The sequence below is a fragment of the Apodemus sylvaticus genome, chromosome 1, assembly GCF_947179515.1.
Source record: "Apodemus sylvaticus chromosome 1, mApoSyl1.1, whole genome shotgun sequence".
NCBI classification, from domain to species: Eukaryota; Metazoa; Chordata; class Mammalia; order Rodentia; family Muridae; genus Apodemus; species Apodemus sylvaticus.
In genome coordinates, this window is record NC_067472.1 from 104,969,506 (window position 1) to 104,994,306 (window position 24,801).

The following is a 24,801-nucleotide window of genomic DNA, read 5'->3' on the forward strand; positions in this document are numbered from 1 at the left end:
AGACACACACACAGAGACACACAGATGCACACAGACACACATGCACACAGACACACACAGATTCACACAGACACATGCACACACACAGACACACACACACACAGACGCACACAGACACACACAGACACACACACACACACACACAGACTCCATTCAGGGCCCCCAACCACTCGTGCATCCTTTAGCTTTTCCCTTAACTCCAACCGTCATGTGGGTGCTCCTCGTCCTGCCATTCCTGCCCCAGTGACCAGGGCCTTCACCCCCAAGCGCAGGACCTCAGACAGGAGGGGAAAAGCCCTTCTAGCCCATAGTCCTCTCAACAACCTTGTTCCCAAAAATCTCCTGTGCTCTGGAGTCCTCGCTCGCCTAAGGCAAAGCTGAAAGGTAGACAGAGTGTTCCCTAAAGAGCACCACAGGCTGCACCGTCCTTTGGCTCCAGGTCAGAGGCTTCCACTTTACCTCTACATCCCCGTGCATGGAAGTGTCGCGGACACACATCCCCGATGTATGTTACTGTGGGAGAGTTTATATGGGTGACCAGGCAATGCCCACCTCGCCTTTTTACTGTGCCCTGTGGGGGCTGGTCTCTTTGCTTCCCTCTCCCTCCCTCCTTCCTTTTCTCCCTTCCTCCTTTCCCTTCTTCCTCCCTTTCCCTGTCTGTCTGTCTGTCTGTCTGTCTCCATCTATCTCTTGCAGCCGGAGCTCACTAATGTTTAACTGATTGTGCTCTCCTCAGTGCACACAGAACATGAAGCAGGATTATCCTAGTGATTGGCTCCACCCAACCAGGCAAATATTTGTTTCTTTTTTATCTGAGGGGTGGGAGGGAACCATAAATTCTTTCTGCTTTTTCTCTTTCACTTCGGCTCCTAGGATGCTTGGTCACCATGTTAGTCTGTTTTTCCGCCCCTGGTAGGATCATGTGGTACACGTGACCATTGTCTGAGCCATCCCACTCTCACTGGACAAAGGAGTGGAGAAATCAAAGTACACAGAGTAACTCTTCTGAGAGGGTCCACTGGCTTCTTGGACGTTCTCCTTTCCTCTATTGTCTCTTCGGCCTCCTGAATCACAAGACACTGCTCGAGTGGGCAGGGTGTGCGCCGGGTCAAAGCATTTTGTTCAAATCCTCGATCTGCTACTATGGCGCTTCAAGGGTGTGGGGCAAATGGCTCAGAACAGTGAAGGACACCACTGCACCTCCCTGGGCTAGTGTGGGAGGGCCAGCTGGGCCAGTCTCAGGCTCAGAACGAACAGTTCCTGGCACACCGTAAGCTCTGTCCTGGGACAGCCAGCGGGGAGGCTCTGGCTCTGTCTGGAGTATTTGGTAGCTGACTTCTCTGATGTCGGAGATGCCATCTCAGAAGTTAGGGTGGGGCTTGAGTCTGCAGCGCTGATGCTTCTCAGGATGCTCCAAGGTGCAAAGTTCACACTTTTTAAAAAGATGTATTTATTTTATGTATATGAGTACACTGTAGCTGTACAGATGGTGGTGAACCATCATGTGGTTGCTGGGAATTGAACTCAGGACCTCCGCTTGCCCCAGCTCCTGCTTGCTCCGGCCCTCCTTGCTCCAGCAATGTTCATACTTTTAGTTCACTAAATTTGAGCTGATCTGTGGCCAGAATAGATCCAATAGATCCAGAAGGGAGCAGAGGAGCTTGGAGACAAACACTATCAGCCTTTCTTTGTGCAGACACCGGGCAGGTCTCCATATTTAGCCCAGAATGGGCCTCCGCCTCCATAGTGTTGGGATTGCAGGCATGTACCACCACATCCGCCAAGAACTGTGACAGTCTCACTCGTCACTGTCACCCAGAAGAGCCCACCAACCATAGAGGACAGGAGAGAACCTAAGATACAAGAAAGTGGAGGGTGAGGCTTTAGCAGAGTGGGCAAGCCTCCTCTGCCTGGGAACGGCCCTGTCCCCTCTAGAGTTCCCACCAGCCTACCTTCTGCCCTTTGAACTCCAAAATGCAGAGGACTTGTCTGAGTTTTTAAACCTTACATCCATTTTTATGTGGGTGCACACATATGCCTGTGCCGTGTGGAGGTGAGGGGACAGCTTCCTGGACTCTGTTCTCTCTTCTTGCCTCTTTGAGACGGGGTCTCTCTTGTTTCTCCTGGTGCCGTCCATGTTCCAGACCTAGCTGTCCTGGAGAGTGTCCATGTGATTCTCCTGTCTTTGACACCCATTTCCTTGCCGCAGTGCTGGGATTGCAGATGCATTCCAGTGTGTGAGGCTTCTTGCTCGGGTTCTGGCTCAGGTCAGGCCATACAGTAGGTGCTCCTGCTCTCTGAGCCTTCTCCCCAGGCCTAGCACATTACCATGGGCCAGCGGCTCAGTGGTTCTGTCGAAAGCTAACTTCTAAAGAACCTTTGCTTGTTTTCTCTGTGTGCTCTGACCTGGGCCTTTATAAGAATGAGCCCACCACACCACTAAGTGGCCTTAAGTGATCTGTGCCCACGGGAAACCTTGTGACCTGTGTGTGAGGGAACAAAAGTCTAGCAGCCTTTGGAGAAATCAGGTCCTTTCCTTCCATCTCTGTCCTGGTTCTGCAAAAGCCTTGTACCATCTTGTTGCTGAACTAAGTTTAAACCCTGCGTGGGCTTGGCTGGACATGAGTGCATAGGTGTGCTCTTGGGTGTGTGTTGTAGACCTGTGTACTGAGTTTGAATATGATGGGCATACTTCACTGGGGGGTTACACCATGGGCACAGGCTCCTTGCTCTTCTGCTGGGAATCTGTACTTTCCTTTGATGGCAAACAGCGGCCCCGGGATCCTGGTGAGATGAGTTGAAGGAGCTCTGTGGCTCAGTCAGAGCACCCCGTACCCACAGTCTGAGTACACCACTCAGCTTACTAGCCGAGAGCTTGAAGTGACACCAATGCCCAGGGAGGCCGCATCTCCTCCTACAGAAACTGGCCGGGCCTCTCCTATTCCAGACAGAGAACGGAGGATGGTGCTGACCCTCTCTCGTCTTGAGGGTGGCAAGGAGCCACCGGATAGAGGCCTGGGGACCTAGGAGATTCAAGAACCCATCCATTCCTACCAGTGGCTCCTTCTCAGTCCTCAGTGGGTAGGAAGGGCTCTCAACTATTGCTACAGGAAACACAGTTCTGGAAGAGGTAGATATAGGAAGGAAGCCAGCAGCAGTCACCAGGGACAGGGCTCTTGGGGCAGCCCAGCTGTGTGGGAGCATCTGGCTTATTGTAGGTGGCTCAGGGCAGAGAGGTCATTGTGGAAGAAGGCTCAGTGCCCATTGCCTTTTGGTCACTAAAGGTCTGAGGATAGTCGGGCTTTTGGCCCTTCCAGAGAAGCCTGCACCCAGGGCTGAGCTGGCAGAGCCTGCTTAATCCCGTAAGCCTTCCTTCTCTTCTTATGCAACTGCTTTTGTTCTGAGGAAAGCTGAGGAACCTGAGGTGACCACCACCTTACAAATCTCCTGCGGCATCTGGGCTGCCCTGGGACTGTGGGCCTGGGAAAACAGTGCTGGGGACTGGGAATTCTGGGATAGCCAGCAGTGAGGCATGTGGGCAGCACGGACAAAGGCACAGACCACACAAGCGCTGTACCCCACACTGTAGATGCGAATGCACACCCTGACCATCCCCACATGCGTGTGTGCCCAGCATTTCTCCATGTTGACTTCCATGGTCTCTTGCCTGGGAGCTGACCCTCTGGATACTTCAGGGCTATGCACCCCACCTCAGTATTCCTTTTCAGGGTTTTCCCTATACAGAGACAGAGGGATCTTCCTGTCCATGGCCTGCTGTTGGGTGAGAGTAGAGGCCGGCCTGCTGCCGGGGGCTCTCTCAGAGTCTCAGGGTATGAGGAGCATCTGACAGCCTCTGTTATCTTGGTCTTCACAATGCCCTTTTGTTACTGTGATGACCAATCTTCATGATACCACTAAGATGTGGGTGCCTTCACTCATTACTATTATTATTATTATTATTACTATTACTATTATTATAATCATCATTTTTATGACTACGGCTGCTGCTGCTTTTACTATTGCTGCTACTACTGCATTTTACAGATATGAGAACTGAGATCCAGAGAGGGACAGGCACTGGTTAAAGTCACACAGCAAATTCAAGCAGAGTTGGCTAGTGCCATCTTACCCTTGGGCTAGGGGAAAATGCCTTCTACCTCTGAGGCTTAGAGTGTGAGAAATAGGCTTGGGTTGGGGGCCTAGGGGATGGGGCAAGCTGGGACCGCCATGCAGGCTTCCTGTGGGGAATCTTTCTCTTCCTACACCGGCGGCTGTTTAATCTCTCTCACAAACTCCGCTGTGAGACTCTTCTTTAACGCGCACATGTCAGGGAAGAGCACTGACACAACAAGGACACCTCTGCCTTGCCTTAGGCCCCAGCTCCCTGCGCCCAGAACCACCCCTCTGCTGGGGTAGAGGTATTTCCTCTCCTGGCCTGCAGAGGGCTTGCAAGCCAGGCTCCGGGCACAAATCAAAGCACTGGCATCCCGAACTGAAGCGGTACCAGTACTGGTACCGAGGAAGCCGGCCTGACCTTAGCTCCTGGCCTGCTTCGATCCTGTAGGGAGGACCTGGGGTATGGTCTCCTCCAGGCTGGGTGGGCTTCTCCAAAGAGAGACAGAAGGTGGTACAGGAAAGGGAGACCCAGTAAGTCCTGTTATGTCCACCCTAGCTCTCTGCTCAACACAGCTCTCTTAATTTTTCTCACCCTCTCTCATAGTAAATGCCACCAGAAGAGGAGAAAGAGGATAAGGAATAATCAGGTTGACAGGGAAGGGCTGTCCAGGCCTGTCAAGTACCCAGGCAGCGCTACCTATTGCCTTCTCCTGGTCCTGCCCAAGCTCCAGGATGGACTGAGGTTAGGGAGGAAGAGTGTCACCCCTGTTCTGCCCTTCTTCCAAGCCACCCTCCTTCTGAGGAGCCATTCTTGGTCTCTGGGGAGAGGTGTCTGGACACGCATGGTTGGAGTCACAGACAACAGATTTGTTAATCTTGGGGTCTGGGTCTCTCTTAATGAGCCTTCCAGGCACTGCTGAGAAACCAGGGTAATTGTTTGCTGTAGCAGTAATGAGCACGCTCTATCCACACTTGAGAGGCCAAGAGGAGAACTGCTACGTAGCTAGGAGTCTCCCTGTGCCCAGCCCTGGGCCTTGAGTGCTCCTTCCCTCCATCTTCCCAGCAACCCTCGGGCTAAAGTGATGGTCCAGTGGTCCTCGTCGCTAGGCTGAGTGGGCAGAGCTGGGGTGACTTGCTCCTAGCCCAGCAGTGGCTGACTCAGCCTTGTGCCAGACACTTGAGCAAGAGGATCTCCAGATTGAGCCCTGTTGTGAGAGTGTCACTTCCCCTCCTGGTAGTCCCAGTTACCTCACCCGCCACCTCCCAGACTCCTGCACTCTGTGGCACAGGAACTGCCTGGTGGCAGGGGCTGCTTCAGGAGTCTAGCGTGCTCCAGCTCTCATGGCTTGTTGCAGGAGGTTGCTGTGTCCGGGGACGTTTCCAGGTAAGGATGCGTCCGTCCTCGGGGTTTGCCCACTGTGCAGAGCACTGCAGTCTTGGGCAGGGTGCAGTAGACTGAGCAGGTGCGGTGGGTGTGGGGCCTTCTCCCTTCCTCTTTATTTCCTATGCCTAGTCCTGCCCAGAACTAGGCTGCACAGCACAGAGGGACAGAGGACTGAAGTGAAGGAGACAAGGACATGGGAGCCCGCCGTGTCTTGGGTGGGGAGGTGGAATACTGAGACAGAGGTCTGAATTTGACTTCTGAATGAAAAAAGACGTATTTTTTTTTCCTTTCTGGGCTTTTAACTTCTTACCTGTGAATTCAAGTAGCTGAGTATGTGTCTGAGTAGTGTCTGTGCTAGATGATCTAGCATATTTCTGTCTTTAATCCCAGCAGAGGCAGGCAATCTCTGTGAGTTCAAGACCAGCCCCTTCTGTACAGTGCATCTCTTGTGCATTGCAGGCCAGTAAGACCTTATCTTTAAACAACAGCAACAACAACAAACCAAAAACCTGTTTTGTGTCCAATTTCAGAGAGTAAAGAGGGTCCTTCGGGAGGGGCTGGGCGGGGCTCTAGAGCTGCTCAGGCGCCTTGGCAGGAACTAGCAGGAAGGATGCTAAAATACAATGTAGCCTGAGGCTAACCCCGCTGGGAAAACTCATTCCCTGAATCCAGGCACGGCTTGTTAAGGGGAAGAGAAGCAGAGTAATTGGATGTATCTGGGAACAGGGCTAAATCTTTCTGGGAGTTTCTGTTCACATTTGACTCTGCTGATCCTGATGGAGGGAGGGCAGGCAGGCACAGCGATTGGTGCAGCTGACTTGGCCTTCCCAGTGCTGGGATGACAGGCATGGACCAAGAGCTGTGCCCTCCATGGTGCATCCGCATGTGTGTGCCAGACAAAGGTGTGAATGTGTAGCTAGCGAGCACCTGTGGAATGTGTGTACCTGGACACGTGCTCCAGTGCCAGTGGGAGTTTATACTGCTGAGCCTCCATTTGGCTAGGGGTGAGGTTCAGCTTGTTGCAAAGCATGCATGAAGCCCTGGATTGGATCCTTAGCACTACGTGATACTCGGCAGAGTGGTGATTATCTGTCATCCCCCTACTCAGGATGTAGGATCCAAAAATCAGGGTCATCCTCAGCTATGTAATGAGTTTAAGGCCAGCCCGGAGAAATACTTTTTTTCTTTTTCTTTTTCTGTATATACTTATTATTTGTTACCTTACCAGGAAAGGGTGGAGGGGAAGTCACAGTCGAGAGAACTAACACTAACTATTGTCTCTAGCCTGCCCTCCTGCCTCACCCTGGAACTGTTCCTACAGGGGGACCCTACAAGACTGTCTTCAGTGCTGAGACTCTGCCTGGCTCCTCTGCGCCCCTGCCCTCCCTCTGAGGCTTGGAGCTGGCTCAGAGCCTCAGTTGTCCCATTGAGTCTTTGTGACATCCCAATGTCTTCTGGAGATGCTACTTGTATCCCATTTTACAGGCAGGGAGATGGGGGTGTGTGAGGAGAAATGCCTGTCTCGGGATTCAGGCAGTTCAGCCTGGCATACTGAACTTCAATTCCTAACTCCTAACTTGGTTTTCAGTGCTGCAGCCTAGCTAATGCATTGGCTGTCTGACCGAGTGAACACCTCATTGAAAGAGCAAATAGCTCCTCTGATACAAAGCTGAGAGTGTGTGGCTGGGGAGATGGCTCAGTGCTTAAGGTGTTTGCCGTGCAAGTGTGAGGCTGGGGGTTTAGATCCCTAGAACCCATGTGAGTGAGGTAGGCCATCTGTAATTCCAAAGCCGAGGAGGTGAGAACAGGAGAACACGCTGTCCAGCCAGACTAGCTGTACCCTCAAAGTCTGGGCTCAGCTGAGCCCATGTCAATGAATACAGTGGAGAGAAATTGAGGAAGATTCTAGATGCCAAACTCAGGCTTCTGTACAGTCGTGCAACACACACCCAAGTGTCCCCATACATGTGAACATGCGTGCACATACATCATACACGCATATACTTTAGAAGATTGGAAAGTAAAAAGAAACAATGTTTATTAATCTACTGAGCACCCAGGAGGCTGCAAGTGTCTCAGAAAGTGTTTTCGGCCAGGGTGGGCTGCTTCATCTTTGGCTGAGGCAGGATGGTCCTGGGTGCAGAGCCAGCCTGGGCTCCCTAATGAGTTCAAAGCCAGCCTACTCCATAGAGCAAATCCCTGTTTCAAAAACAAAGCCAAAGTTTACTTAGATGAATCAATTAATAAAGATGGGAACAAAAGCATACAGCTGCAATCCTAGCGCTTGCAAGGCGGAGACAGGAAGATCAGGAATTCAAGGTCAGCCCTAGCTGCAGACAGAGTCCAAGCCCATTTTGAATGAGACGTCATTTCAGACTTAGAGCTCTCAGATGAGGTTTCCTGCATCTCTGAAGGAGGGGCGAGTCGTCCAAGCCTCTGGTTGACTCTGATTTGGGGAGAGGTCCTGGGACCAGTCTCTCATGAGGCTGAGTCCATAGAGCCTGGCTACATGGTATGCCTCCCACCCGCCCTGGTCCTGGGCTACTTCCCCATTTGTCTCTGAAGTCGATTTCTGTTTCAGTCTGGGTGGACCTGGCAGCCCAGAATCCTACTCTCCTGTTCTTACTGCTGGTGTCTAGTTAGGGTAAGAACCCTGGCCTGGGCATGTGGGCACATGGGTATCTTCTCCTCTGCCCAGTGCTGGATCTGATGGTAATAGCTGGGTGGATGGCAGACACACACTGGTCCGTGGCTAGAGTCCAGACAGCATCAGCGGTATTTGTATATGGCCATGTGGATACCAGAGCCTGGGAGCTAAGAGACCCACTATCCCCATAAGAACTTACAGGCTGGGGAAAAGCCAGGGGCAGAAGTTTGAGTACAGACTGGTGAGCTTGTTCAGTGGATAAAGGCACTTTCTGAAGATCCTACAACCTGAGTCCAATCCCTGACCGGGAGGAGGAATGGTTAAAAAGAGAACCAACTGCTTAAAGCTGTCATCTGACTTCCACATTATTGCTGAGGCCAGCACACACACAAGCATGTATGCACAGATGATAGATAGATAGATAGATAGATAGATAGATAGATAGATAGATAAACAAACAAATGTAATTAACAACAGAAAGGTCTGCAGCAGTTGTGAGCTGAGCTGGGCATCCCATGACAACTCTGGTTTCCAAGGCCTGGGACAAGGTGGGAGTTTTCTGTGACACTGAAGGCAGCTTTTAGTACAAAGCGAGGGAACCACTGTCTTTGTCACACCAGAGAAATAGAAACAACTACTCCGATGAGTCCCGAGGTCCTGAGGATAGCTGAGGTATTACGGGGCAATAGAGCCTGGGGGCAGGGGAGGAGAGGTTCTCACATGTTATTACACCTCTTAGAATCTTAGTTTCTCTATATGTAAAACAGAATCATAGAACCTACCTGACCAGCTCCTAGGACAGGCAGAACAAGGGCGTGTATGTAACAGGACTTGTAACAGGGAGGGAAGGGCACCCTGGAGGAGACTTTTCCCTGGGCAGAGCTGAAACTTAAGGCAAAACACAAAACTCATAAGATATCAAAACCTAGGCTGAAGAGATGGCACAGAAGCTAAGGGCACTTGCTGCCCTCACAGAGGACCCAGGCTTGGTTCTCAGATCCCACATGGTGTCTCACAGCCCTCTGTGATTCCAGTTCCTGGGTATCTGATATGCACTTCGGACCTCTGAGGGCTCCAGGCAGGAGCGTGGTGCACACACACACACACACACACACACACACCACCCTACCCACCATCCACAAATTCTTGATGTGGTGCAGAGTCTTCCCTTGGCAGCTTCGTCTATGTCCCCATCACATGACAGAGGTGACGATGCCTCGCTTAGGAGCGAAAGGAGAGACCCAGAGAAGCTAATCCCTCTTTGTGAGCTAATCCAATAGTAAAAAAGATAAAAAATTATGTTCAATACACACACTCTCTTGGACCAGGCCTCCTGGCCAAACTGGAAATCTCTCCCTTTAACTCCCAGGTTCATTGCGAGATCTACTGAGGTCCGCACCCCAGAAAACCTAAGTTCATACAGTAACTCACGGTTTATAAGCAGGAAAACAGGGACCAGGAGTGTCAAACTTGCCAAAGTCATAGAGCTGGCAGAAGCAGAAGGAAAATTTAAACCCAGAACTCTCCCATGCCAAGGGGTATTTATTTCACAAACAATGTGAGGCCTCAGAATAGAGATATATACAATAGAAATGGCAAAAATATGGACAAGGACACACACCGAAGGAACTATCAGGTGACAACCACAGCACACCAATCCACTCCTAGTAGGGTGGCTATGAGGGACAAGATAGAGACTTTAAAATGTCATCGAGCGGGAAATAAAGTTCAGTTGTTAGAGCGCACAGATAGAAGGCAGGGACCCTGAGCCTGCACACACGCACAAACACACACACACACACACACACACACACATGAACACACATGTACACAGCATACACCTGTGATCCCAGCAGTTGGGAGGCAGAAGGAAAATGGTCAGAACTTCTAGCATCTTTGGTTACATTGCGAGTTCAAGGCCAGCCTGGGCTACACAAGACCATGTCTCAGAAAGATAATAAAGGTTTCAGCAAAGGTGTGATGTTAGAATTCTCATCTGCTGCTACTAAGAACATAAAACTTCACAATTCTTAGGAATGCAGTTAAACAGTTCCCCACAACTTAAACCTAAAACCATCCTGAGAACCAGTAGTTTCATTCTTAGGCACACCCAGGAAAAGTGAGCACCGCCATGTCCTGGGCACGGTGGCAACAGTGTGCAGTCTGCACTTGGGACGCTGAAGCAGGCCTGGCTCAGCTCAAGGATGGCCTGAGACACAGCTGTGTCAAAACGAAAACAAACGAGGCACTGGAGAGGCAGCAGAGGCTCTCGCTTTACTGCAGACGACCCAGGATCGGGAACCCACATCAAGCAGGTCACAGATTACCAGGAACCTTAGCTCCACAGGATCCAATGCTGTCTTGTTCCCCTCAGGCAGAACACACACACACACACACAGACAAATAAATATTTTTAAAGCAACCCTTAGGCTAGAGAAATGGCTAGGGGGTTAAGAGAACTGGCTGTTCTTCTAAAGAACCAAGGTTCAATTCCCAGGACCCACATGGTAGCTCAAACCCGTCTGTCCCTCCGGTTCCAGGATCTCCTGGTACCCTCCTCTGGCTTCTGCAGAAACTGCGCACAAGTAATACACAAACAGGAAGACAAAATCACTCCTACACATGAAATAATGAAGTCAATTTTAAGCTGGACACTGGCAGCAATGCCTTTAATCCCAGCATTCAGGAGGAGGCTGAGGCAGGTGGATCTTTGAGTTCGAGGCCATGTTGGTTTACAGAGTGAGTTTCTTTCTTTCTTTTTTTAAGATTTATTTATTTATTGTGTACTGTAATTATCTTCAGACACACCAGAAGAGGGCACATCAGATCTTGTTATGGATGGTCGTGAGCCACCATGTGGTTGCTGGGATTTGAACTCAGGACCTTCAGAAGAATAGTCAGTGCTCTTAACCGCTGAGCCACCTCTCCAGCCCCCATAGAGTGAATTTCAGGAAAGCCAGAGCTTTGTTTTTCTTTCCTTTTCTTTTCTTTCCCTTTCCTTTCTTTTCTTTTTTTTCAAAACAAGATTTTTTTTTCTGTAGTCCTGGCTGTCCTGGAATTTGCTCTGTAAACCAGGCTAGCCTTAAACTCAGAGATCTGCCTGCCTCTGCCTCCCAAGTTCTGGGATTAAAAGTGTGTGCTACCAAGCCAAGCCAATTTTTAAACTCTATACACAAATGTTCATAACAGCAGTAGTCATAATATGGGAAAGTAGAAGTGACCTAAATTCCACAAATTGATAAATGATCAAACCAAATATAGCATATCCATATATTCAGCATTAAGACTGAAAGTCTGATCTCTGTTACCACAGGAGTAAACCTTGAAGACACTGTGTTACATGAGTAACCTAGACACAGAAGAAGCACATGTATGATTTCAATGCCGTGAAGTATCCAGAAACAACACATCCATAAACACAGACAGGAGTTTACTGATTTGGAGAGGAGAGGAGGAAACAAAAGAGGAGCAAGTGCTAGGACAACTGTTCTCAGCCCTCTGCGCTGTGACCTTTTATTACACCTCCTCATGCCGTGGTGACCCCCAACCACAGTGGTATCTTTTGCCACTCCATAGCTGTAATTTTTCTATTGTTATGAACTGTATTGTAAACATCTGAGATGCAGGATATCTGATCTGCGACCCCGGTGGGGGGTCACTACCCACAGGTTGGGAATCGCTGTTTTAGGGGTAATGGAGAAATTAATCCACGGTCACTTGGTCCTGCTGGCTTGAGGCCTACGGTAAAACAGAGCGCCTGGGCAGGAATGCTTGGGAGAGGAGATATAAAGAGAGAGAGACAGACAGACAGAGAGAGCTGGCTCAGAGGTTCAGAGCATTCTCTGCTCTTCCAGAGGTCCTGAGTTCAATTCCCAGCAACCACATGGTGGTTCACAACCATCTGTAATGGAATCAGATGCACTCTTCTGGTGTGTCTGAAGATGGCTACAGTGTACTCACATACATAAAATAGATCAATTTTTAAAAAGAGAGGGGGCGGAGTCCCCAGTATTCCCCCTAAAGGCACCCCCTCTGCCTTTGATCTGCTTTCTCCAACTAGACCCCATCTCAGGAAGCTTTTATCATCTCTCATTAATGCCGTCGACTAGGAAAGAAGCCTTCAAAATACAAACATTTAAGATCCAAACCATACCACAGAAGGCCGAGCTGGCACTAACCTAAGACAGGCAAACAGAGAGGCTTTGCTGAGTTTCCTAGCAACTGACATGAAAAGAAAGCAGCTGTCTCTAGTGGAAGAGCACGGCAGATCCTTAGAGAAAGTCATCTTGCAGGGGATAGAGTCCTAATCTGAATTACATAATTACATCATAAAAACTGGCTTCCAGGGGAAAACATTTAAATTGTAAATAAAGAAAATATCCAATTTAAAAAAAAGTTGGTTTCCTATACCAACCCCATCTGAGGTTCCGATACTAAAAAAATCAAGAGCAGCAAAGGGTGAGTATTTCTTCATACGTGTAAGCCACCATGCTAGCCTGCTCCAGCTTCATGGGTGCTGGCCATAGACATAAAAATGTTAGCTAGAGGTAAAGAACCCGCTCCTCACAGCAACAAGGACGGCAGAATATGAGCCCTTGGACCAGCTTCCAAGGTCCCATAGGTCGAGGAAAAGTAAGACAAATAATGTCTGTGGACTGGGGGACAAGAAAGGAGCCCGGGTTGAGACGCTGTCTTTGTGATGGACAGTCAACCTGCCTGAACTTCATTTTGGAGAAAGACAGCTTTCCTGTTCCAGACAGTCAACAAACCCGACGCTATTGTTATCTACCAAGGCTGTTTATTCAAAGACAGCCGTCTCTGCCAGGCTCTGCTGGAGCAATGGCGGGCTATCTCAGAGCATGGATGTGCTGTCCGGGTCCAGTAACCTCTCTTCTTTCTTTCAGTTTGTTTTGTTGTGAGATCATTTAAAACTACACATAACAAAACCTATTCCACCTTAATGTTTTGTTTATTTTTCCTTTTGTTTTAAGACAAGGTTTCACCACGTAGGCTTAGCTAGCTAGACCTTACTACACAGACCAGGTTAGCCTTGAACTCGCAGTAATCCTCCAGTGACTACCTGGCTCTGCAAGATTACAGGCACGGGACAGCACATTCAGCGTAACCCCTTTTAAATTAAAAAAAAAAAGACTTATTTATTTTGGACTGTATTTGTTTTATGTATATGCGTGTTTTGCTTGTATTTATGTATTTGTATCATATGTGTGCCTGATGCCTGGAGAGGCCAGAAGAGGAAATCAGGTCCCCTGGAACTGAGATCATAGATGGCTATAACCGCTAGGCGGGGGCTGGGAACTGAACCCAGACTTTCTGCATGAGCAGCCGATGCTCTTACTGCTGGGCTTTCTGGGTCATTTAACCCTTCCTGAGAGTATACAACTAAGCCACATTCAGCACGTGTGCATTACTGTGCAGTAACTGCCAACATCCATCTCTAGAACTTTAGCAACCAAAGTTTCCAAAGCCAAGCCGTGTCACAAGCCTGAGACCAGCCTCAGGCACACAGTGAGACCCAGTCTCCAGCACAAGGTACTCTGTCCTCAGGAAGCCATGGCTCCTCACTCCCCCACCCCCACCCCCAGCCCTGCACGTCTGTTCTGTCTCTGGGTAAGTCCTTCCTGTAAGTACGAGTGGCCATTGTCTTACTTGGCACAGTATGTTCGAGGCTCGTCCATGTTACAGCTCGCTATCAGAACTTCCTCCCTCTTTAAGGCTCTGGTTTGGACTCTAGGATGGAATTACAAGCCGATCTGCTAACTCTGAGGCATGTGTTTATTTTAAGAAATCTCCATACTGTTTTTCACGGTGGCTGTACCATTTTACATTCATGTCAGTTATGCAGAGAATCTGGACTTCATCTCCTCGCCAACCTTGCTATTTCTAGTTTGTGGTTTGGGCTTTAAAATTTTTTATGTGTGTATATACATTATGTATGTATGCATGCATGCATGTGTGTATATGTGTTTTTTATTGTGTGTATATATACATTGGTGTGTGGGTAGAGATAAGCATGTATCATAGCACATATAACTTCATGGTATTCATTCCTCTCCCTGCTTCTGAGGCTCTCTCTCTCTCTCTCTCTCTCTCTCTCTCTCTCTCTCTCGTTTCTGCTGCTGTAGAAATGACCATCCAGCTCATTCTCCTGCCTCTATCTCCTGTCTTATGTGGGAGTGCCGGGACTACAGATGGGTGCCACCACTGCTGGCTTTTTATATGGATTCTAGGAACAAGGGCTTTCAGCATCCCCCTCGTGCCCAGCCGCTCTTTAATAATGGGCATCTCCTGGCTCTAATTCTCACTTCTCTGTTGCTTAGTGAGGCTGAGCGTCCTCCTGGTGTTTAGCCACCATTTGCATAGCTTCTTTGGAGAACTATCTCTTCAAGTGTTTCACTGACTTTGGATTTTTGTTTTGATTTGTTTGTGTGTGTGTGTGTGTGTGTGTGTGTGTTGTTTTTGTGTTTTGAGACTGGATCTCTCTATATACCCCTGGCTGGCCTGGTACTCATTCTGCAAATCAAACTAGACTTGAACTTGTATTAACTCGTAACCAGACAAGATTTCCAAATACTTTCATTTTTTTGGTCTTTCTACTCTGATGATAATGTCCCTTTTTATACAAAGAATTATAGTTTTGATGAAATCAAATTAATCCATTTTACTGTCATTACTTATGCATTTGGTCAAAGAGATGAAGGTTGCTTTAATTGCAAATATCTAATACATTTAATTGCAAATGTATCCAATTTATTTCTTGGTCAAGAAAAGTTTATCAGCTCTTGTAAAAGAAGGTCTTGGTCTGACCCAGCTAGACCCAGCAATGACATCATATTCTCTTCTTGTGTTCTTTCTCCTACCCTCTGCTGGGTTCCTACACTCTCACGTAAGTTCTTCCCAGAAATGCCAAGTTCTCATGATCCTCACAGCTGATGACAGAAACCTTCTGTGCTGGTCACATAAAAGAAGAAGAAGAAGAAGAAGAAGAAGAAGAAGAAGAAGAAGAAGAAGAAGAAGAAGAAGAAGAAGAAGAAGAAGAAGAAGAATCCTGAGGCACAATCTAATTGGTTACCTCCAAAAGCAGTCACTGGTGAGGTGTCTGGAGGATGCTCTGATGGCCAGCTCTGGGTCAGATGGAGTAAGATCAGCACTCTAGGAAGAAGCACTGGGCAGGCAGATGTTCCTCCCCAGGTGTGCAGGAATTTGGTGGGCAGCCCAGGTCTGTCAGGAAGCTCTGCTTCAGCGAACGTCCTGCATATTAGGCTACCCATGGATACGGGGAGATTCCTTCTAGTTGGTTCTGAAAACTCCCTGAAGGAAACAGCTCTCATGGAGATCTGTAACTAATAGAGAGCGAGCCTACAGCTGCTTTCTCTGTCACCCCAGATCCGCCAGGCCAGCCCAGCCACGGTGCTGTAGTGATGTAGACTCTTGAGTTCCTAGCCAGTGGCCATTCCTCTGTCTATCTACCTTGGGCTAGCCTCTGTGTCTTTCTCATTCTGAGGGGATAATGACAGTCCTATCTCACGGGGGCTTTGTGAGGCTTGAATGGGCACATGATGGTCCATTTTAGTTTGTCTCCTCGCTAGTCTCTGCCTTTTCTAGCCATTGCTGCTGGGACACTGGTGTCACCCACTCTCCTCACCACCTTCAAGGGCCTCGCCCGGCCTCTGCCGGGTCTGCTCATGCTGCTTGAAATACCCTTGGCCTCTTGATTCCCTTGACTATTTCCTTGCCACTTGCCCCTTGGTAAGGTTTCCGTGCCTGCAGAATCCCTTCCTGATTAAGGACTCACATTGATGTCTGCTTAGGATTGCAGAAAGTGTCCCTGTCCACATTAAGCTCCTACGGGCAGGACCTGCTTGTCTTCTCGGTGTCTTCTTTTGTGGAGTCTGCCAGCTATCAACAGGAGAGGGCAGGCTGGGAAGAAAGAGGAGCACAGCTGCTCCCAGGAACTGAGAGCAGATCGGGCTTGGAGATCCTGTTTGCGTGCGTGCGTGCGTGCGAAACAGCCGGGTGGGTGCTAAGAAGGGAGAAGTCAGCAGGCCTAGGTTCAGTGGAACTCTGGGAAGCTAGAGGCAGCCAGGAAGATAAGTGACGACGATGTCAGGTTTTTGCTGAGCCAGGTCTGCTGGCTCATGGACAGAGGATGAGCTGACAAACGGAAACAGAGGACTAGCAGAGATTGCGGGTTGGTGTGGAGCAAAGCCTCAACTCTCCCAACAAGAAAAAGGCAATGAGTGGACTCCGGTGGCCTCATCTTCATAGGACTGTAGGACATTTTTCTTTTGGACAGGCTGGCCTCAGTCTCATTCTGTAGCTGAGGCTAATCTTGAACTCAGGATCCTCCTCCTGCTCCCTCTTAAGCGTAAGGATTGCAGCTGTAAGCCACCATGCACCGTGGATGCAGTGCTAGAGTTCAAACCCAGGGCTCCACGAACACTGGACACGCAGCACTGAGCTGCATCTGATCTGCATAGTAACTATCTTCCCCAGGCCGCTCCACAGACCCTCTCAGCCCTTACCCCACCCTGCACAGGGTCCAGATCAACCAAAGACCAGATGTTCAGGGACTTGGTCAAGTTTGTAGGCTCTGAAACCAGAGCACACATGGCCACCCTGGGGACCTGGGGGATGCAAGACCAGGACACAGCACAGCTGAGCAGTGTTGATGAAACATCCCACGCCAAGGGACTGGGTGTGACTCTGAGCTCTACCACCCAGGAAGGAACCAGATGATGCCCACAGCACTCTGGAACAGATGGCACAGGGTTCCTTCCTGTTTTGGCCAGTTCGCCCTGGTGTTGCTGAGACACAGCCCATCATGTGTGCCCCTTGGGAGCCATGCTGGACACCAGGGCAAGGAGGGGCCAGAGGCTGCTACCGTGTAGACTCGGCCGCACCCAGCAGAATGAAGTCTTTGGGGTTCATGGACCAACTGCTCTGACACCCACCCCTGCAACCGGATGGCTGTGCTGTCCCGGAACCAAATGCCTTTTCTCTCTTGGACTCAACCCTGTCCTGCAAACGTAGATGCAGTGAGAACTCATGAATTCTAAGGGCATCCTCTACTGTCATTGATGGGGTGACCTATAAGGGCTGAAGGGGACCAAGTCCTAAAATCCCAGAAGTTCCCAGAAACCCCAGCCAGTACCTTGCTTCTCTAAGAGTGGATCACCAGACCAAAGTATCAGGAGGTGATGGGACACAGAGGTGAGACTGTCCCTACAGCTGACTGAGGGCTTTCCAGAGGGTACCTCAGAATCATCTATTCCATCTATTCCCAGAGTTCCTGCTGCTTTTCCTTCCTCCTTCCTTCCTTTCTTCTTCCTTCCTCCCTCTCACACTCCCTCCCTCTTTCCTTCCTTCCTTCCTTTCTTTTCCTTCCTTCCCCCTTTCTTTCTTCTTCCTCCCTCTCATCCTTCCTCCCTCTAATCCTTTCTCCCTCCCTCTGTCTCTCTGTCTCTGTCTCTGTCTCTCTCTCTCCCTTTGTTGTTGTTGTTGTTTGGAGACAGGGTTTTGGTTTGTTTTTGCTTTTAGGGTCAGGTCTCCGTGTATCAGCCCTTATGCCCTAGAACTCACTCTGTGAACCAGGATGGCCTCCAAATCACAGGGATTCTCCTGCCTCTGCCTCCTGAGCGCTGGGATTAAAGGCAGGTGCCACCACGCCTGGCCCTGCTGCTTCTTTCTAAGTTCCCCCCTCCCTCCTATTCTGCCCAGGCAAGGGCTAGGCTCCTTCCTGGAAGCCACTGGGTCAGTTCTTCTCCCCTGGCCCTGCATCAGCTTTGAGTGGTTCTGGGACGGATGTCAAGCCATGGCCACTGCAGTCCCCGAGCCCCTCAATCCTCTGTGTTTGCTCTTGTCCTCAGGGAGGCTTCTTTATGAGCTCTTCAGTCTCATCTCACCAGCCTCATCGAGGGGACAGGGTGTCTGGTGTTCCTCCTCACTGTGCCCTGTGCTTGACCACAGGGGTGTGGGAAGTGGGTGCAGGCAGGAAGTGGAAGGCTCGCCCACAAGTCTGACTATGAGGGAGGAAGAGGCACAGCTGGAGAGACATGTGAGGTCAAGGGAGAGTTTGTGCTGAGAGGGGAGTGTTGGCTGAGGGTAAGGAGCCAGCCTGGGGGGGCTAAGGGAGGAAGGGTGGGGAGAGGGTGACCCTGCAGGACTGCAGGGGACAAGGGAAAGACAGGAGCAGACACTTCAGTAGATGGCAGGAAGTTGAAGCCGATCGTCTGAGGGCTGCTGGGATTGAAGATGTAGAAGTGAGGAAAGAGATAACATAGGCTTAGAAGAGAGGTCACGCCAAGTCAAGCAAAAGGCTGGAGAGCCGGCAGAGAGGGAGCCAATGGGACCTGAGTCCAGCCATGCTTAGCAGGGTGTGAGGATGAACTAATGCCGGTGAACACACACTTGAGCCACGCCTGGAACTCATTCCTCCCACAAATACTTACTGAGGACCTACTGTGTGCCACACACTGTCCTAGGACTGGGGATGCAGCAAAGAAAAGGCAAAAACCTGGTGACTACACCAGGAAATAAGTAGAACCTTTGTTCTAAGAGGGTTCGTACAGCCAGGCTCTGTAATGCACACGGAATCCAAGTACTTAAAAGGCTAAGGCAGGAGGATCACCTCAAGTTCCAGGTCAGCCTGGTCCTACAGGATGGGACTCTGCCTTAAAAACACAAACAAAATGGGCTGGTATGTGACTCATTTGGTAGAGGAGAGAAGGGGAGGAGGGAGAGGGAGGACGGAGAAGGAGGAGGGAGGGACGGAGGGAAGGAGGGAGTTGCTGATGAGATGGCTCAACAGGTAGTGGCATGTACCCTTTACCCCAAGCCTGACCTGAGCACAGTCTCTGGTACACACAGACTAGGGGGAGGAGGGAGGAGGAGTGGGAGGAGGCGGGTGGGAAGGAGGGGAGAAAAGACTCCTCCAAGTTATTCTCTCACCTTCCACACCTGGGCCATGACTCTCAAACATGTGCGTGCACACACATAAATAAACATTAGAAGCTGGGTGGTGGTGGCACACACCTGTAATCCCAGCACTCTGGGAGGCAGAGGCAGGCAGATTTCTGAGTGATCTACAGAGTGAGTTCCAGGGCAGCCAGAGCTATACAGAGAAACTCTGTCTCGGGGGAAAAAAAACCATAGAAAGCACACATATAAATAAATTAATGTAGTAATAAAAAACCTAAAGGTACGCCGGGCGTGGTGGCGCACCCCTTTAATTCCAGCACTCAGGAGGCAGAGGCAAGTGGATTTCTGAGTTCAAGGCCAGCCTGGTCTACAGAGTGAGTTCCAGGACAGCTAGGGCTATACAGAGAAACCCTGTTTCGAAAAAACAAAAAAAAAAAACAAAAAAACAAAAACAACAACAAAACAAACAAACAAACAAAAAAACCCCTAAAGGTGCTAAGGAGAAAAAGGTAGCAAGTCAGGGGAATCCAACACACATGCAGGAGGCTGTAGTTTTAGCTACAGTGGCAGAGGAGGGTCTCCCGGGGACAGGGTCACCTGAGCCACACTTGAAGGAAGAGAGGCCTGTGTTCTTCACACACATCACTACTGTCGGCAGTCACCTGTCACCCACCAGCCTTGTCTACTTCACACTGAGTCAGGAGTCACCCTCACTTTGATAACCACCAACGGTCCCTCTCAGGCCAGCCTCAGACGCCTTCCACCTACATGGGTGGGCCCCAGGCCCACAAGGTTCATATCAGAGACTGAGTCATCTGATGGAAGGACACGTTCTGACATCTCTGGTGCCAGAACTTCCAGTGTGTACCACCGCTGGCAACAAGGTTTGTCTTGAAGTTTTACTGACACGTGGTGGGGGCCCAGGTGTCCCTGGATCTAGATGTGAGCTCAGGAATCTGGTGGTGGGAATGAAGACCAGTCCACGAGTGATCTTGGGATGATCTGCAAGAGTGACTTGGGTCCCAGAGGCAGGCTGCACTGGGGTAGAGTCAGTAATTAGAAGTATATCTCAGGGCCTGGTGAGACCAAGCTCATCTTCCAGTGAGCTCTCTCGAGGCAGCCTATAGCAGCCAGGGGAGGGGTAAACGTTTCAGCACGGGAGATACACGAAAGGCCAGACGAGCCACTGGGGAGGCTCCAAGGCCTCTTCTTTGGGGAATACAGAGCCTCTGGTCAGGCGATCTAAAGACCTGTCTGGCTCAAGAGGTCTAGAACCCAGAGTTCTACCAATGACCCCTGGCTCTGGAGGCCACAGGGCTGTTCTGCCTCTGTGAGGTGGGCTTGGGTCTGAGGAGATGCTAGGGGTGGTTAGGGCAGGTCCAGCGACAGAGGGCTGCTCTCGTGAGAGGTGAGGGGTGCTCTAAGGCTCCCTCTGGCCCAGCCTTACATGGAGAACCGTGCACAGAGCCAGATACCTCCGAGCTTTGGTGTCTTGTCTCTGAAATGGGCAATATACACTCGGATGGTGTAGGTGAACAGCCTGTTGAGGCTGGGGACTCTGGCAGGCTTACAGGGACAATTCCTGTGGTCATCCCTCTACCCTCCAGCAAATATGTCTTCCAGCAAGATGGCTCAGTGAGTAAAAGTGATTGACACCAAGCAACCTGAGCTCACTCTCCACATAGTGGACAGAGGAAACTGACACCCGGAAGTTGTCCTCTGACCTCCATATACATGAAATGGCACACACACACACACACACACCACACCACACCACACACCACACACACACACTACACACACACCACCACCACTATACCACACCACACAGACATACACACAGACACACAAACACACACGAGAGACACAAACACAGATACACACAGATACCACACACACACAGAGACACAGGCACACATATACACAGATACACATATACACAGATACACAGAGAGATACCACACACACACAGATACAAACATAGACACACACAGACACATATATACACACAGACACATACAGACACAAACACACAGAAACCACACTCACACAGAGACACACAGATGCAGACACAAACATAGACACACACACACACAGACACCACACAGACATACAGACACAGACACACACACACAGACACACAGAGTAATTGACTGAACTCAATAGCACTAAGGATAGAGTCCTCTGGCCTATCTACACGGACTGGATTAACTCATGTAACCTTTCCCAGGGTTCCTAGGGAACTGGAGACCTGAAAGCAAAGCTGATCTTGTCTCCAGTGTCTCCTGAGCTAAAAGAGAGTGGGAGTTACTCTGTCTGTGACCTGTGAGCCTCCTCACCTCTATTGTTTTAACCTATTCCTAGGAAATGGTGCCGCGGTGGCTCTATTGTGTGCACTGGCAAACTCAGCCTCTTTGGCTTCAGGTTTCTGGTAGGGAAATGTCCCCTTGCTTCCCAGCACAGACTTTATCATTACTCAAATCTACATTCAGCTCCCAACTGACTCACTGCCACCTTGGACAAGTCACCACTGTGTCTAAGCCTACTCATCACTGTACAGAATCTGTGAGACAATTGTTTAAGTATTTGTTTTGGTTTGTGATCGGTTGGCCTCAGAGCTTTGGGCCTGCAGCAATGCAGGAATGTCACCGTGGAGGGCAGGGCGGCACAAAGCTGCTTCCCTTGTGGCAGCCAGGAGGGGAAGGAGGAAGAGAAGAACAAGTCCTAAGTCCCACCCTATTGATCCAATTCCCCCACCAGGCCCTATCTCTTGATATCCCATGCACCGGGAACTGTGCAAGAGTTGATTCATTGAGAAGGTCAATGGCCCGATGATCCCCTATCCACAGTGTTACCAGCCAGGACAAAGATTTTAACTTATGAGATTTTTAGGGAGACATCACATCCAAGCAATAGCTGCCCGACTTCTTCTGCAGTGGAGACAGCACAGTTCATTCCACATAAGGTTCTGGTACCAGAGCCCTTAACCCAATCTGGCTTCCATTGAAGAGCCAAGAAATTAGTAGTAAATATCTGGGAAGATAGGGGCTCAAAGATATAAAGGCCCTTTCTAGGATACATGGCAGATGGAGCCCAGATGGGTTCTACTGTCCTGCCAGGAGCGACTGAGATGACAGCGGTCACTCTTGAGAACCATTCTGGCTGCAACCGTGCTCCACCAGACTGCCCCTCTGTCCCCACCCGCCCTCCTGTCCTAGTTTCCTGTGCAGAGATGATAGGGCCAAATCTGTGTGAGAAGAGGTGGAGGCCCTATTCCAGATCAGAACTGCAGGCGAGATGGCTGGTTTATATATATATAAAGCTGTGCACATCTTTAATCTCAGGAGGCAGAGGCAGTGGATCTCTGAATTTGAGGCTAGCCTGGTCTACAAAGTAAATTTTAGGACAGCCAAGGCTATACAAGAAACATTTTCTAGAAAAAAAATATATATGTAAAGTGTGTGTATGTGTGTGTGTGTGTGTGTGTGTGTGTGTGTGTGTGTGAGTAGGGGAGGTCAGAAGTATCAGATTGCCTAGAGTTTGAGTTATAGGCAGTTGTGAGCTCCCTGATATGGAGGCTAAGAACCAAACACCAAACTCTGGTCCTTGAAAGAACCACATAAGCTCTTAATCACTGAGCAATCTTTCCAGCTCCTTCTCTCTCTCTCTCTCTCTCTCTCTCTCTCTCTCTCTCTCTCTCTCTCTCTCCTTCTCTCTCTCCCTCTCTCCTTCTCTCTCTCTCCCTCTCTCTCTCCCTCTCCCTCTCCCTCTCTCCTTCTCTCTCTTTCCCTCTCCCTCTCTCCTTCTCTCTCTCCCTCTCCCTCTCTCCTTCTCTCCCTCTCTTTCTCTCTCTTCTTTCTTTCTTTCTTTCTCTTCTTTCTTTCTTTCTTTCTTTCTTTCTTTCTTTCTTTCTTTCTTTCTTTCTTTCTTTCTTTCTTTCTTTCTTTCTTTCTTTCTTTCTCCCCTCCTCCTTTTTTAAGACAAAGTCTCATGCATGCCAGGTTGGCTTTGAACTCACATAGCTGAGACTGACCTTAAATTTCGGATCTTCCTGCTTCTGCCTGCCCACGCCTGGGCTATACAGTACTAGGGGCGGGACTCGGGGTTTTGTGAACATTAAACAAATACTCCAGTGGAGCAACACCCCAGCTCCTCTTTATAACTTGCTATGTAGCTAAGGATGACCTTGAACTCCTAATCCTTCTGGTTCTACCTCCCAAGTGTAAGGGTTGCAGGCCTCCACCAGGTCTGGCTTTGGATGGTTGATATCAAGGGATAGAAACCCAGGCAATGGACTGAGGCAAAACACAGTTATCACTAGAATCCAGTGGGATATTAAAGCCTCAGGCTGAGCTGCATCCAGACGTCCCACGGTGTTTGCAGGGGCCGTGTGCTCCTCCTCTCTACTCTGCCCCCTTGGATTTTGACAGTCCCCTCTCTTTGGTTAGATCTCTGGGACACAGGACTATGCCTGGCACACAGTCCAGACAGCTGTGGCAACTCTAGCCTCATTCCTCCCAACGTCGCAAGCCCAACAGAAACCCCTCTCCTTTTCAACCATTGAGCAAGGCTCTGAGAAGAGGGCTCCTCTGGGTCTACCTGCATGGCAGGCCGCAAGCTAGGCTTCAGCCTTCTCTTCCAACCACCACTTGGAGTCTGGTCATTGGAGGACAGACAGACCTGGGGCACTAGTGGTCTGCAGCCAACTGAAGTCCTCATGGCTGAGCAGTTGGCACTTATGGGAGGCCTGAGTAGCCAGGTCCACAAGGAAAGGAAGGGTTGGAAGATCCTGGGGTCCAGGCACAGAGCAGGATGCCTCCCTCACAGCTCCGGGGCCAGGCTGTATTGGAAGTGCTGGATGGAGACAGTGATCCCAGAGGGGGGCTGTGAAATTCCTGCCCAAGGAAGCAAAGGAAGGGCCCCAGTCTCGGCCTTCAGCTTCTCCTTTATACTCAAACTGAAGCTTTCGGTTCCACATGGTCCCTGCTGCGCAGACGGGGAAAGGAGAAGTTAAAAGGGAGAATAGAAAGCAGATCTCCGTCCTCCCTGCAGCCTTGTGCAGGCTGTGCCAGCTCCAGCCTGGTGGGACCAGAGCTGTCGGAGTGGGTATTCTGTCCCTTGCTCGCTGTTCTCCGAGTGCCAGGGACTGGGATCAAGCTGGATGTAGGTGGCTCCAGGGCACTCAGGGCTGGGTGATGCCTGGGACGGAGGGCAGAATGTCTCTGTGAGGAAGGGAACACAGCTGCCGTACGTTTCTCAGGTTCGGAGAGGGTGGCAAGCTGGCCCCAAGCCACACAGCAGGCAGATGGTGAGTGTCGGCCTGACTCAGAGGGAGGAAGCCAAGTCTTGACCCTGCTATCCTGAACCTTCGATGCTAAATTCAGGGGCCAGGGGTACAGCTAGGGGGTTTCCCAGCTTCGTTTCCTGGCAGGCAGGCGGGCAGGCCAAGGTTGGGAAGCCTGTTCCCAGGTCCAGCAGCTGAAGAGAACTGACAGTAGGTGGTGACTCAAGTTTCCAGCTCCTGGCTATGTCCTACAGACTTCCTCGGCCCTCTAGACATGAAGGGTTACACAAAGACCCCCGCGTCCTAAGTAGCAGCAAGAACAGTGAGACAGTTCTTTCCAATGTCTACATTCGGTTGACAATGCTGCAGAACTGAACTCATAGCTGTCACCTGGACTGAAGAAAGGAAGCGAAGCACGTATAGGCTGTCCCT

At 50.0% G+C, this 24,801-nt stretch overlaps 1 protein-coding gene across 6 annotated transcripts in view; it reads left to right on the top strand.

Annotated features, from left to right (window-relative positions):
* P2ry6 (pyrimidinergic receptor P2Y6) overlaps positions 1-24,801 on the top strand; it is a 41,796-nt gene that overhangs the window by 10,867 nt on the left and 6,128 nt on the right. Inside the window, exon 1 of one of the 6 annotated variants that reach the window (XM_052157337.1) lies at positions 5,265-5,500. The exons of 2 other annotated variants lie outside the window; for them this stretch is intronic. The gene's annotated coding sequence lies outside the window, so the exon portion shown is untranslated. Of the gene's footprint in view, positions 1-5,264; positions 5,501-15,215; positions 17,379-18,102; positions 18,270-24,306; positions 24,394-24,801 lie in introns of those variants that run through there. 3 more of the 6 variants (XM_052157363.1, XM_052157371.1, XM_052157382.1) reach the window with 3 other exon arrangements.